Consider the following 13,618-nt stretch of genomic DNA (forward strand, 5'->3'; position numbering starts at 1 on the left):
AAATTCCTAAATATTAAAATTTTAATACACTTGTAAATAACCCATGTGTCAAGGAAGAAATCACTAAAGAAATTAGCAAATTTTTATGTGGTTTTTTTTTTTCAACATTAGCTAGATTTTTTTTTAAGCAACCGATTATCTCTATTTAAAAAATAGTAATTTGAGAGAGAGAAAGAGAGAGAGAGAGAGAGACAGATCGATTGGTTGCCTCCTGCACACGCCTGACCAGGGATCAAACCCACAACTGAGTATGTGCCCTGACCAGGATTAAACCTGCCACCTTTTGGACACAACTGTATATGAGACAACCCTCCAAACATCTGAGCCACACTGGCCAGAGTGCAAATTTTTTAACTGAATGAAAATGAAAACACAGCAGACCAAAATGTGTTGAATGCAGGGAATGCAATGCTTTGAGGGAAATATATAGCATTAAAAAGCTTATATTACTAAGTCAGAATGCAAATTGATAATCTATATTTTTATGTGTAAGTAATTAGAAAAAAGAAAATCAATCTCACAGTAAATAGAAGAAAGTAATAAACATAATGGCAGAAATCAATAAAATTGAAAACATTTAAAAATAAAAAATTAATAAAACCAAACTGTTGTTCTTTAAAACAATAAAATTAATAAATCCCTTCCCAGACAAAGAAAAGAGAGATAACACAAATTACCAGCATCAGCAACGACAGAGAGGATATTATTGCATATTCTACAGTATAAGAAATAGTCATAATATTTACCCCAATAAATTTGATAAATAAGATAATATGCATACATTTCTTAAAAGATAGATTATCAAAGCTCACTCAAGAAAAACTATATAACCTAATTAGTTATATACATCTCTTAAAGAAATTACATTCATAATTTAAATTTTTCCCACAAAGAAAACTCTAAACTTCATTGGTAAAATCTAACACACACTAAAGATGGAATAATACAAATTTTATAGAAAACAGAATAGTAGAGAACACTCCCCAACTCATTTAATAAATGCAGCATTATCTTAACAAACTAGACAAAGCTTTCACCAGAAAAGGAAACTACAGACTAGTATCCATCATGAACAAAGATGCAAAACTCTTTAACAAAGTTTTAGCAAATAATATCCAGCAACGTACAAAAAGCATACATTGTAACCCACTAGAGTTTATCCCAGGAATGCAAGGTTGGTTCAACATTTGACAATCAATCTTTGTATTTCATCATATTAATAATCCAAAAAAGAAAAACACATGATCATCTTAATGCATACATCATTTGGCAATATTCAAAATCTATAAAATCTCTGTGTTACTGAAGGAATGAAAGAGAACTTCCTGACAAAGGGCATCTATGAAACACCTATAGCTAACTTTGTACTCAATGGTGAAAGGCTGAAAGCTTTCCCCCTGAGATCAGGAACAAGGCAAGAATGTTCATTTTCACCACGTTTATTCAACATTGTATGAGGGTTCTAAATTAGGAATTTAAGTTTAATTAATTAGTTTTTTAAAAAGCATTCCAATTGGAAAGAATTACAAATGTCCTTATTTGTAGACATGATTATCTACATAGAAATTCCCAAGAAATTCTTTTAAAAAGCTACTGGAATTAATAAGTGAATTTATTATAAGGTACAAGTTAAACAAATAAAAGTCAACTGTATTTTTTATATGCTCTTAATGAACAACTAAACCTTTAAATGTAAATAAATGTAATAAAGAAGTCTGCATCCATTTTTGATGTTTGATCATTGACAGCTTTCAAACCCCATTCCTCACTCTTGCTCCGTATTGGGCAAGTCCATAACAAAGTCCTGGCATCCCTCCCCTGGCTGTCAGTGGAGAAGTTTAAATCATTCAAATCAAACCTACATATGGGAGTCATCACATTAGTGCTATTCTTCAACCATAACAAAAATCAGATCTACTTGTCCCTCTTTTCACTCAAGACATCCCAGACCAATATGGGTACCTACCTGCCCTGCTCTCCCCAAAAAGCCCCATTCTGAGAGTAAACATAGCAACATGTGTGTTGCATCAGTCTCAATATTTAAACATATTTTGGGTGGCGGTGGGGTAGATCCCACCCTCTGTGGGGCAACCATAAAACAAAACAATACCAATTTCAAGAGCATCGGGAAATAGGAAACACTTAGGAATAAGCTTAACAACATATGCATAAGCCCTATACGCTACCAACTACAAACATGGCTGATAGAAATGAAAGATGGCCTAAACAGAGAGAGATACCATGAATAGGAAGACCTAATGTTGTTGTGATGTCATTATTCCCCCAAAGGGATTGATAAGTTTGATGCAGTGCCAATCGAAGCTCAGCAGGGTGTTTTGGGTTTGTGTTTTGGTTGTTGTTTTTTTTTAGAAATTGACATGTTGACTTCAAAATGTATATGGAGATACAAAGGATATAGAAAAAGTAGTGCAGTCAATCAAAAATCCCACACACAACAGTGAAAATGAAGGAACCATAGCACTTCACATCAACATGGATGAATCCTAAAAGTATATTTAAAATATAAAAAGCAATCTACAGATGGTATCACCTGAATGAGACCTTTGTATAAAGTTTTAAAACATGCAATTCACATATGTATCAAACATCAGAACCCCAAAATATATGAAGCAAGTATTGACATTTAAAGGAATAATACAGTTCTACTGCAACAAATGAAGACTTCTGTACTCAAATTCAATAATGGATAGATTAACCAGAGAGAACATCAATAAGGAAATAGAGGACTTGAATAACACTACACACCAACTGTATCTTACACATAAAACTCCACCCAACAGCAGCAAAATAGACATTTTTTTCTCAAGTGCACATGGAACATTCTCTAGGACATACTATATGTTAGGCCATAAAACAAATATTAATGAATTCTTAAAAGACTGAAATCACATAAAGTATAATTTCTAATCATATGGAATGAAATCAATATCAGAAGGAAAACTGAAAATGTCACAAATATGTGGAAGTTAAACAATCAATGTGTCAAAGATAAAATCACAAAAAAATCAGAAAATACCTTGAGACAAATGAAAACGAAAACACAACATACCAAAACTTATGAGATGCAGCGAAAGCAGGGCTAAGAAGGAAACATAGTTGTAAATGCACACGTTGAAAAAGAAGAGTTTTCAAATAATACCCAACTTTACATCTTAAGAAAGCAGAAAAAGAAGAGCAAACTAAAACCAAAGCTAGCAGAAGAAAGGGAATAGAGCAGAGATAAATGAAATTAAGAACAAAAAAGTAATAGAGAAAATCAAGCCAAAAATTGGTTCTTTAAAAAGCTGACAAATATTTAAGTAGACTGAGAGAGTAAAATCAGAAATGAAAGTAGGAACGTCATTTTTTATTTTACAGAAATAAGCTTTTTACAGAAATAAATTAGTAAAATCAACAATGAAAGTAGAAACATCACTATTGATCTTACAGAAATAAAAAGGATCATAAGAGTACTATAAACAATTTCTACCAACAAATTGCATAACCTAGAGGGAATGGACAAATTCCCAGAAATACACCATCTACCAAAATTGAATCGTGAAGAAATATAAAGTACAAATAAACCTATAACTAGTAAGGAAGATAGAATCAGTAATCAAAAACCTCCCAACAAAGAAACAGCCTGGACACGATGGCTTCACTCATGAATTCTCCCAAAATATAAAGAAAAATTAACATCAATCCTTCTCACTGTCTTCCCAAAAATTGAAGAGGAGGAAAAATTTCCTAACTCATTACATGAGACCAGTATTACCTAGATACCAAAGTCATACTAAAGACACTAACAAGAAAACTACAGACCAATATCTCTTGTGAATCTTGATGCAAAACTTCATCAGCATATTAAAAAGGTTTATGTACCATGACCAAGTAGGATTTATTCTAGTACTTCAAAGATGGTTCAACCTATGAAAATCAATCAATGTAATATAGCACATTAAGAGAATGAAGGAATAAAAACCACATAAACATCTCAATTGATGCATTAAAAGCATTTGATAAAATTCAACACTATCATGATTAAAAACAAACAGTAAACTAGGAACAGGAAGAAACTTCCCCAACATGATCAAGGCCATATGTGAAAAACCCTCAGCTAACATCATACTCAATGGTGAAAGAATGAAATTTTCACTCTAATATTGGGAACAAGACAAGAGTGTCCTCTTTTGCCATTTTTACTCAATATAGTTCTGAAAGTTCTAGCCAGAGCAATTAGACAGGAAAAAGAAATAAAGTCATAAAAATTTTAAAGAAAGCCCTAGACGGTTTTGCTCAGTAGTCAGAGCATCGGCCCGCAGACTGAAGGGTCCTGGGTTTGATTCTGGTCAAGGGCACATACCTAGGTTGCAGGCTTAATCCCCGGACCTGGTCGAGGTGTGTGTGGGAGGCAACCAATTGATGTGTTTCTCTCACATTGATGTTTCTCTCTCTGTCTCCCCCCTCCCTTCCATTCTCTCTAAAAATCAATGGAAAAAAATATCCTCAGGTGAGGATTAACAAACAAAGTTTAAAAAAAGAAGTAAAATTATCTCTGTTTGTAGATGACATAATATTTAGAAAACCTTAAAAGACTGCACACACACTAAAAAACTGGTATAGCTAAAAAGCAAATGCAGCAAAGTTACAGGATCCAAAATCAACACACAAAAATCAGCTACATTTCTATACACTAAAAATGAACAATCTAAGAAAGAAATTAAGGGGAGATTCCATTTATAATAGCATCAGAAAGAATAAAATACTTAGAAATAAATTTAACCAATGAATTAAAAGACTTGACACAAAACACTGCTGACAGAAATTAAAGGAGACATAAAGAAATGGAAAAACATCCCATGTTCATGGATTGAAAGACTTAATATTGTTAAAATGCCATTATTACCCAAAGCAATATACAGTTTCAATGTAGCAATCCCAACAGTATTTTTGTTTGTTTATTTGTTTTGCAGAAATAGAGAAACCCATCCTGAAATTCATATGGAATCTGAAGGGACTCTAAGTAGCCAAAACAATCATGGGAGGGAAAAAACAAAGTTGAAGGATTCAACTTCATGATTTCAAAACTTACTACACAGGAATAGTAATCAAAACAGTATGATGGTAGCGTAAGGACGACATGTAGACCAATGGAATAGAGGGCCCAGAAATAAACCCTTGCATAGATGGTTAATAAGTTGTTTTTTTAATTTTTTTGTTGATTGATTTGAGAGAGAGAGAGGGAGAGAGGAGGGGAGGGAGAGAAGGAGAAAGGGAGGGAGAGAGAGAAAGAGGGAGGGCGGGAGGGAGGGCGGGAGGGACCAATTTGTTGTTCCACTTATTTATGCACTCATTGGTTGCTTCTTTCATGTGCCCTGACTAGAGATCAAACCCACAACCTTGGCATATCAGGAGATGTTTTAACCAACTGAACTACCTGGCCAGGGTGATGATTAATAGATTTTTTATGAGGGTGCCAAGACTATTCAATGGAGAAAAGACAATCTTTTAAGCAAATGGTGCTGGGAAAACTGATATTCATATGCAAAAGCATAAATGTGGACTCTCACCTTATGCCATACACAAAAATTAAAATAGATAAAAGATCTAAATGTAAGAACTAAAATTATAAAACCCTTACATGGAAACATAGGGTAAAATCTTTATTTTTTATTGATTTCAGAGAGGAAGGAAGAGGGAGAGTTAGAAACATCAATGATGAAAGGGAATCATTGATCAGCTGCCTCCTGCATGCCCCACACTGGGGATCGAGCCTGCAACTGGGCATGTGCCCTAACTAGGAATCGAACTGTGACCTTCTGGTTCATAAGTCAACACTCAACCACTGAGCCATGCCGGCCAGCCATAGGGTAAAACCTTTATGACACTGAATTTGGTGGTGATTTATTGGATAAATGCCAAAAGCACAGGCAACAAAAGGAAAAAAAAAAAACAGATAAATTGGACCTCATCAAAATTAAAAATTTTTGTGCATCAAAGACCCTCACCCAGAGAGTGAAATGAGAACCCAAAGAATGGAAGAAAATATTTGCAAATCATATATCTGATAAGGGATTAATATCTAGAATACAGAAACAACTCCTACCATTCAACAACAACAAAAAACAAACAACTCCACACAAAAATGGGCCAGTAACTGGAATAGACATTTCTCCAAAGATATACAAATGACCAATAACCATGTAAATGTATGCTTAACATCACTAATACAAGTTAAAATCACAACAAGATATGGCCTCACACCCATTAGGATGGCTATAATAAAAAAAAATGGAAAATAACAAGTGTTGACAGGAAGTAGAGAAAATGGAACTCTTGTTCACTGTTGATAGGAATGTAAAATGGCACAGCCACTGAGGAAAACAATATGTTGGTTCCTCAATAAGTTAAACATAGGATTACCATAGGATCCAGTAATTCCACTCCTAGGTATACACCCAAAAGAACTGAAAGCAGGGACTCAAACAAATACTTATACACTCACCTTTTTAGCAACACTATTCAAAATAGCTAAAAGGTGGAAATAATGCAAATGTCCATCAGCAGGTGACACGGAATATAATTCAGCTTGAAAAAGTAACTAAATTCTGCCTCCCCCTGCCTTTCAGAAGCCAGGCCTTGGGCTGGGGGGAGCTGAGGAGTCCCTCAGGCACTGAGCCCACAGTGTTGGGAGGTAGCAGGATCTATACATGCTCCCTGTGCACAGTGGGAATAAGGGGGATGGGTGGGGCTGAGGAGGGGGGCTGCTACCCAAAGGAACCTCCCTGGGGGCAGGGACCCCTTCCCCTCTAGTGCAGTGCTCCCTCAGGCTGCCATACCGGGTGGGTGGGCAGACTGACCAACGCGGGTGGGGAAGCGGAGGTGGCAGGAGTCACAGGGAAACAGCCCTTTCCATTTTCCTGGGCAGGGAAGGAGCCCCCTGGCATTGGCTGTGTGGAAAGTGAGGGATGGGGTGGGGTAGGACGTATGGGACCAGAGAAAGACAGGAAAGCATGTGTGTTCATTTGAGTGAGTGAGTGAGTGTGAGTGTGTGAGTGTATGTGTGTGTGTGTGTGAGTGTGTGTGTGTGTGTGTGTGAGTGTGTGTGTGTGTGTGTGTGTGTGGTGTGTGTGTGTGTGTGTGTGTGTGTATGTGGGTGTGGGTGTGAAATGGGGGAGTCCTAGCATGAATGGAGGCTGAAGTGAAGTGGCATCCAAGGCTCCCTTTTGACTCTAGGTGCCTGTGCCCTTGATCAACCTGGGTGCAGTCTCTCCACTTCTGTTGCTTCGTGCAAGGGAGAGAGGAGACTACCACCTGCCCTGCCTCCCAGTCAAGGGGAGAAGACCCTCAGGCCACACTCATCTTCCCAGGGCACAGGGCAGCTCCCCCGAGCCACACCTTCTACTGCCTGGTCAGCTTGGAGCTGGGCACGCAGTCCCTGTGGCACTTCTGTCAGGGAAGAAGGGCTTGGTCAACTGAAGGCCACTGTCCTCAAGGCCAGCGGTGAACACAGCAGATGAGTCGAGTGCAGAGATGACATAAACTGAGGGGTAATAAATGTAGGGGCCACCACGCCCTACTGACTATGGCTCATGGATTTCATCACCATAGCACTTTGTGGCAACTAACAATTCTCACATCAGTAGGTGAAGACTTGTATTGAAAAATATGCCAAATTTCATGGTCAGAATTTCATGCATGACAAGACAGAGTTCCATGTAATTCTGAGCTTGTGACCAATCGCACAAGTCCGATAATTTTGGTGGCCTCAACTGCAAAAGAATTGCAACCAGAATAAAACGCTTACCCACCATCTCAGGAACACCTGTACTTGGGACACAGCCTGCTTGCAGTCACACAGCTGGGGAGCTGACAAAACTTTCTGAAACTACCCTTTAAACAGGGTTCTTCCAACTTCTTGGCATGCACATGTGTGTGTGTGCCCACACATGTATCTGTGCGTGCATGGCTCATTTTTAGCTTTGGGCCAGTGCAGTGGACTGGGGTGGGGTTAGCTCCTTTGAGTCACCGAAGTCCTGGCTTTTGTGGGTCACCCAAGAAGAGAGGACAGAACCCTGGAGAGGGGTGGAGCAGTCTCAGCCAGACCTGCTTCAGCCTCTGCGCTCAGCTGAGGCGAGGCCCACGACAGTGATTCTGCTTTGGGCACAGCTAGGAAGCAGGTGAAACCTTCCGGAAGACAAAGGATGCATCAGGATTTTAAAGGGGCAGCACTTTGTCTCAGCAATCCCACTTTCAGGAATTGAACCAAAAGAGAGCTCTGCACAACTGTGACAAAGCAAGCCCAGGGCTCCGCCCTGAGCTGTTTCTGCTGGCAGACAATGATGAAAAGCTGACTGTCCGCCAGCAGGTATGGCACAGGAAAAAGTGGGACCATCCACAGAAAGGACCCAGTGAGCAGACCCTAACACAAAGCTCGCTTCTCGGGAGCATCGAGGTCCTTAGTGCCCGAGGCTGGCGCTGTCCCTGGCGGTCCTTGGCCTTCCCACCTGTCCCTATGCCTATGGGCCAGGCACAGTGTGGAACCCAGAGACCACCAGAAGCCTGGGGGCCTAGTGGCCAAGAGTTACCAAGATTTCCGCCTGCAGGACCTGTACTCAGAGCTGCAACTCTATCTGTTCACTTACAGTCAGCAGTGGGGGGCGCTCCCAACTCCCAGGGCCAGGCACACGACAGGCACCCAATAAATGCTTGTTATGTGACTGGCATATAAAAATACATTGCTCACTTCAGGAGAGGCGGCAAGCATGGAAACCAAGGCACAGAGAGGCAGTGACTTCTCTTAAAAGGGGTGGGGCCCGATCTGTTGAATCTGCCCCCCTGCTGTCCACCCCGTGCACTGCTGCCTCGATCAGGCTCCACCACCCCAGGCATGCCCTCGTGCTGGAGCCCTTCCGGTGGCATCTTAGCAGTGTCCCTGCCATCACAACCCCTTCCCGTGTCACCTCACAATGTGCTCTCCACACAGCAGCTGGGTGATCTCAGGCCGAGGTGCGCCCAGAACCCACGGAAGATCAGCTTGGGCCTCACCAAAGTAGCTTCACACACAGGAGACAGACAGTTAACAAAACAAACAACTTCTCCAAGTCGAGACAGGTCTGAATGGGGGAAGGCCTATACAATATCCTTGCCAAAAAATTCAAACCTGAATCTGCTCACACTTATAAATCCACCCACCAAACCAGAGGACAAAGGTGAGAGGAACGTGTGAAAGAACGCCCAGGGACCCCATCAGCAGGATCCAGGCTACGGGAAACTCCACTCATTTCCTGAACAATAAATTTAAGTGAAAAGTAAACCAGACAGACAGAGATGGAGGGTAATCTATAGATTATAAAAGAATGTGTGCATCTTATTTAGATCCTGGGAATGTGAGGATGTTAAGAAATCATTGCTTGTGTGTCAGATGTGACAAGTGTTGTTTTAGCACAACTCTTTCAGAAACACAAACTGAAAATTTGACAAAAAAAATAAAGGATATTTGGAATTTGGTTTAAAATAACCCCAAGGATCAGGGAAGGTGACAAAACAGGATGGCCCAGGAGGTGATGAGAATACAGAGTTCGATAATCTCTTCTGGCTAGTTTTGTACATGTTTCAAGTTTTCCATAACATAAAGGGGTTTTTGTCTGTTTTAAATCTCAAACATCCGTATTAAAGGAGGGAGGGAAAGGATCTAGGGCGGGAGGGCCTCCCAGGCGAGAGCCACGTCCGGGTTGGGGATTTATGTCAAACCATTTCTACAGAAGTCTGGGGTTCTGCAAAAGCTTGCTACCAGCTTCCTCTTTCAAGGACCCTTCCCAACAGTTTTCAAAATCTCAGTTGAAAAGCACCTACCTTACACCCAGATGTGACAGGATCCGGGCTCTGTGGCCAGGGCAGCCCCCGCGCTGTTTTCGATCGTCTGTGAAAGATAAGTTCAGAATCGAAAGTCAGAGTTCAGAAACGTTTGCAGGAACTTGACACACAGTGGCTTTGTGTCTGTTGAATCTTATAATAAGACAATGGGCTTAAATTTTGTGTATCTACATTTTTATTATAATAACTTTTACTGCATTTTTTAATCAGCCTGTAAGAGATTAAAATTTAAAAACCTAACAAATGACTGATCCTTCAGCACAGAGAGTCTGGGAAGCACTGCTCTGGACTGGACATGAACCCCTAGAAACCAAACCCACCTGCTTAGGTGTCCTGCCGAAGATGCCAGGTCCAATCCTCCCTTCCCACGGCGGGGACTGCAGTCTGCCTGCGAACCCGGCACTGACTAGCCGCTGCAAAGCCCACTGGGTTTTCCTCAGGGAGCAGCCTCGTGGGCAACGCCCACACTTTCCTTTATGACCCACTGGCACAGCCTGGCCCGTGTGCTCAGTGGATAGAGCATTGGCCTGTACAAGGCCGGTTCAATTCCTGGTCAAGGGCACATACGGGGATTGTGACAAGTTCAATCCCGTCCCAGTCGGGCACATGAGGGAGGCAACCAATCGATGTCTCTCTCACATCAGTGTTTCTCTCTCTCTTTCCCCCTTCCTCCCTCCTTTCCCTGCTCTCTAAAAATCAATGGAAAAAATATCCTTGGGTGAGGATTAACAAAATAATAATAATAATAATAAAATAATAAATAATAAACAAGTTACTGGTGCAGGGGCGAGATGCGAGTTAGCCAGCCAACTTCCACACACTTTGGCTGGCTTTCACTGCAGCAGGATCTAAGACTGCAAGGTGAGACTGCTTAAAATCCCCACTACGTCCTTGTGCCAAATACAAATTACTCTCTCACTGAACTAAAGTGCAGAAATCAATCAGGCACCGGGGCTCGTGTAAGACGCCAACCAGCACCCTGGTTTCAAGAGTGCGATCATGGTAACAGGATCACTGCTCTGACTAGGACATGAAAAAAAATCACAGATGGGAACTTACAAGCAGACTGATATGCAGCCATCGCCTGCATGTGCTTTATATATTGGGGCTCCTTGTTCAAGTTTCACTACTTTAAAAAAAGTGAAAGGAACTGGTGGTCAAGATCCTTCGGGTTGTAGTCCTAACCCTGCCACCATTCACGGTTTAGCAACTCTGGGCCTCAGTTTCCTCATCTATCAAATGGGAACAGAGCCACCCATTTCACAGCTTTGTTAGAATTAAAAGCGCACACCAAAAATACGTGCTCTACTTCTTTATAAAATGCGGGCAGTGATGCTGCAACTATGACCAATAAATAATATTACGAATAACAGATGAAGTAAAGTATTGCTAATCAAAAATTAGATCACCAAACTCTGCTACATGTGCCCGACAGGGTGCTCCCTGTTCCACCCCCTGAAGTGTCCAGAGATTCCCCCCTTCAGCCCTGTGAGGCCAATTTCATCACCACGTACAGATGGGGCTTTTGGAGAACGATAGTAGCTGCCCACTCTGTGCTTTGGACTTGATTTGAGACCTCCATGTGACAACACATGTGAAGATCAATGCAGGTAACATGGGTTGTGACTGCACAGGGTTTCAGCAGGAGCGTGGTGTTAAGGTGGAGTTAAGCCTGTGGCCTGGGCCTGTGTGTGCTCCTGGGCCAGCCCCTCCTTTCAGGAGCAGAGAAAATGTTCGCAGTGCAAGTCCTCAGGGGCCCTGGCTCAAAGCAGGCATGACTGCTGACTCTGTGAAGCTCAACCAGCTGGAGCAGAACATGGGTCGGGGGCGCGGGGGGGGGGGGGGGCGTACAGGGGTAGGGCGCTCCCACAGGCCCCCTCTCCCGGCTTGGGCAGGCGCCAGGGCCCTGGAAGGCAGCCAGTATTCGCCAGAAACGGCTTGCTCTTCACAAGACAATGCGTCCACTGTTAACTGGCGGGGCCTTGATTAATATTTGCAAAAGGAACCAAGTGGAAAATTCCACCTGTGTGGGCGGAGGCAGGGCCTGGGACATGTCAACAACCCCAATGGCCCTGTTCTCCCAGGATGGCTCCAGCGGAGATACAAAGGTCTGATAACAGTGACAGAACCTGAGAGTGTCCTTGCACCGGTCCAAAGGAATTTCCCTATTTGGACCATAAAGACATTAACTTGTTCTTGACTGTCCTGATTCCCCTGCCCCTAAATTTACACAGCACCTTTAAATCTTTCAACTTTCCTCCCACCTCTTCGGAGTCGCCCAACAGCCTTGCCAGTCCAACAGGGCTGGTGTCAACTCCATTTATGGATGAGGATAACTGAGGCTCCAAGACACCAAGAGCCTCGCTGAAGGCTGCAGCGGGTGAGTGAGTAGCTCAGCCAGGGGATGAGGAACCCTGCAATCTCGCCCCCTAGCTGTAACCCAGAGCCTGCCCCAGAGGGTCTGGGGTCAGGGGCCACGGGTACTGGAGAGAGTAGTCTTCCAGCTCCTGCAGAGGCCTGACCTTCGCCCACCCGAGGAGGAAGAGGAACAAGCCCAAACCAGCTCTCCCAGCTGGGTAGGCTTGGGTGCTGGCCTTGCAGGAAGGTAGGCATTCACTCATCCATTCAAGCATTGAAGGAGTGCGCTCGATACCCGGCATGAAGGCACACCGAAGGGGTAAGGTCAGAGTATTTCCAAAGGTCACATCCCTCAGACTTGAGTCACCTCATTTAGCCACTGCCAAGACACTCTCATCTGCTGATTTTACAGAACAGGAAAATGAGGCTCTGAGAAGAGAGAGGCTGACACCTCCTGACCCGCAGTGGCCCTGCCTCCGGTGTCTAAAGCCACCGCAATCCTGGGCTTAGGCATTCAAGCAAGTGGTGACCCTCCCACAGGCCTCCTCGGAGGCTGCACCTTTATCAACAAGGCCTCTCACGAGGAACACTTTTTGCAGTGGCCTTCAGAGCAGCGTGGCACCTCCCGGGAGGCACACCTTGTTTGCCCACAGAGAACACCAGGTGTGGCTGCAGGGCTCACCTCTGGGCCCCGCACTCTGCCATCCTGTCTGCAGAGCCTGGGCATCACTGCCATCCTACAGGGGGCCAGGCTCACAGCAGTGTCATACCTCTGTGCCTGCCCCCAAGCCTGGACCCAGGGCAGTGGATGGGGGGACTCAGTCTGTGTCCCACGCCAATGCCCAGCATCCCTTCTTCCCCTCCTACCCACATGCTCAGCGACCCCTACACCACCTCACCTCACCCATCCCCTCTCCATTGCCCAGCAGTTTCTTCTCCTGAAGAACCTCAGCCTCCCCCGTTGCTAAAAGAAAAGCCACCCCCTATACTCGCATATCTGAACCCACTTACTCCCATGCCCCTCTCACCTCCTCTAGCCAAAACCACACCTAACTGCCAGTGACCTAAGCCAGGGGGGCCCCTCAGATCAGAGGCAGCCACAGAAGGCAGGGCCACTGTGGGTCAGGAGGTCTCACCTCGTCTCTGTGTGACCTCTGCCCCAACTGTCCCCACGAGCTGCTTCCTCACTCCTGGTGCAGCCCCTCCTAGCCCTCACCTCCACAAAGCTCTCCTCCCCCAGGGCCCTGTCCTCCTCCCCTCTCTAGCACCCCCTGTAAATGTCTGCCTCACAGATCCTATCTCCAGGCTTGACCCCCTGCACCCCTGGTTGTCCCCAAAGCCTTCGCACTCAACAGTCCCAAGTTCCCACAGAAAGGCCTGCTTT

General features: G+C 43.5%; 1 protein-coding gene across 1 annotated transcript in view; it reads right to left on the minus strand.

The window, feature by feature from the left end:
• CHDH (choline dehydrogenase) overlaps positions 1 to 13,618 on the minus strand; it is a 30,893-nt gene that overhangs the window by 15,339 nt on the left and 1,936 nt on the right. The window contains exon 2 of the mRNA XM_054708176.1: positions 9,856 to 9,922. The gene's annotated coding sequence lies outside the window, so the exon portion shown is untranslated. The remainder of the gene's footprint in view (positions 1 to 9,855; positions 9,923 to 13,618) is intronic.

Source organism: Eptesicus fuscus, chromosome 18 (genome assembly GCF_027574615.1).
Source record: "Eptesicus fuscus isolate TK198812 chromosome 18, DD_ASM_mEF_20220401, whole genome shotgun sequence".
In the NCBI taxonomy this organism is placed as follows: Eukaryota; Metazoa; Chordata; class Mammalia; order Chiroptera; family Vespertilionidae; genus Eptesicus; species Eptesicus fuscus.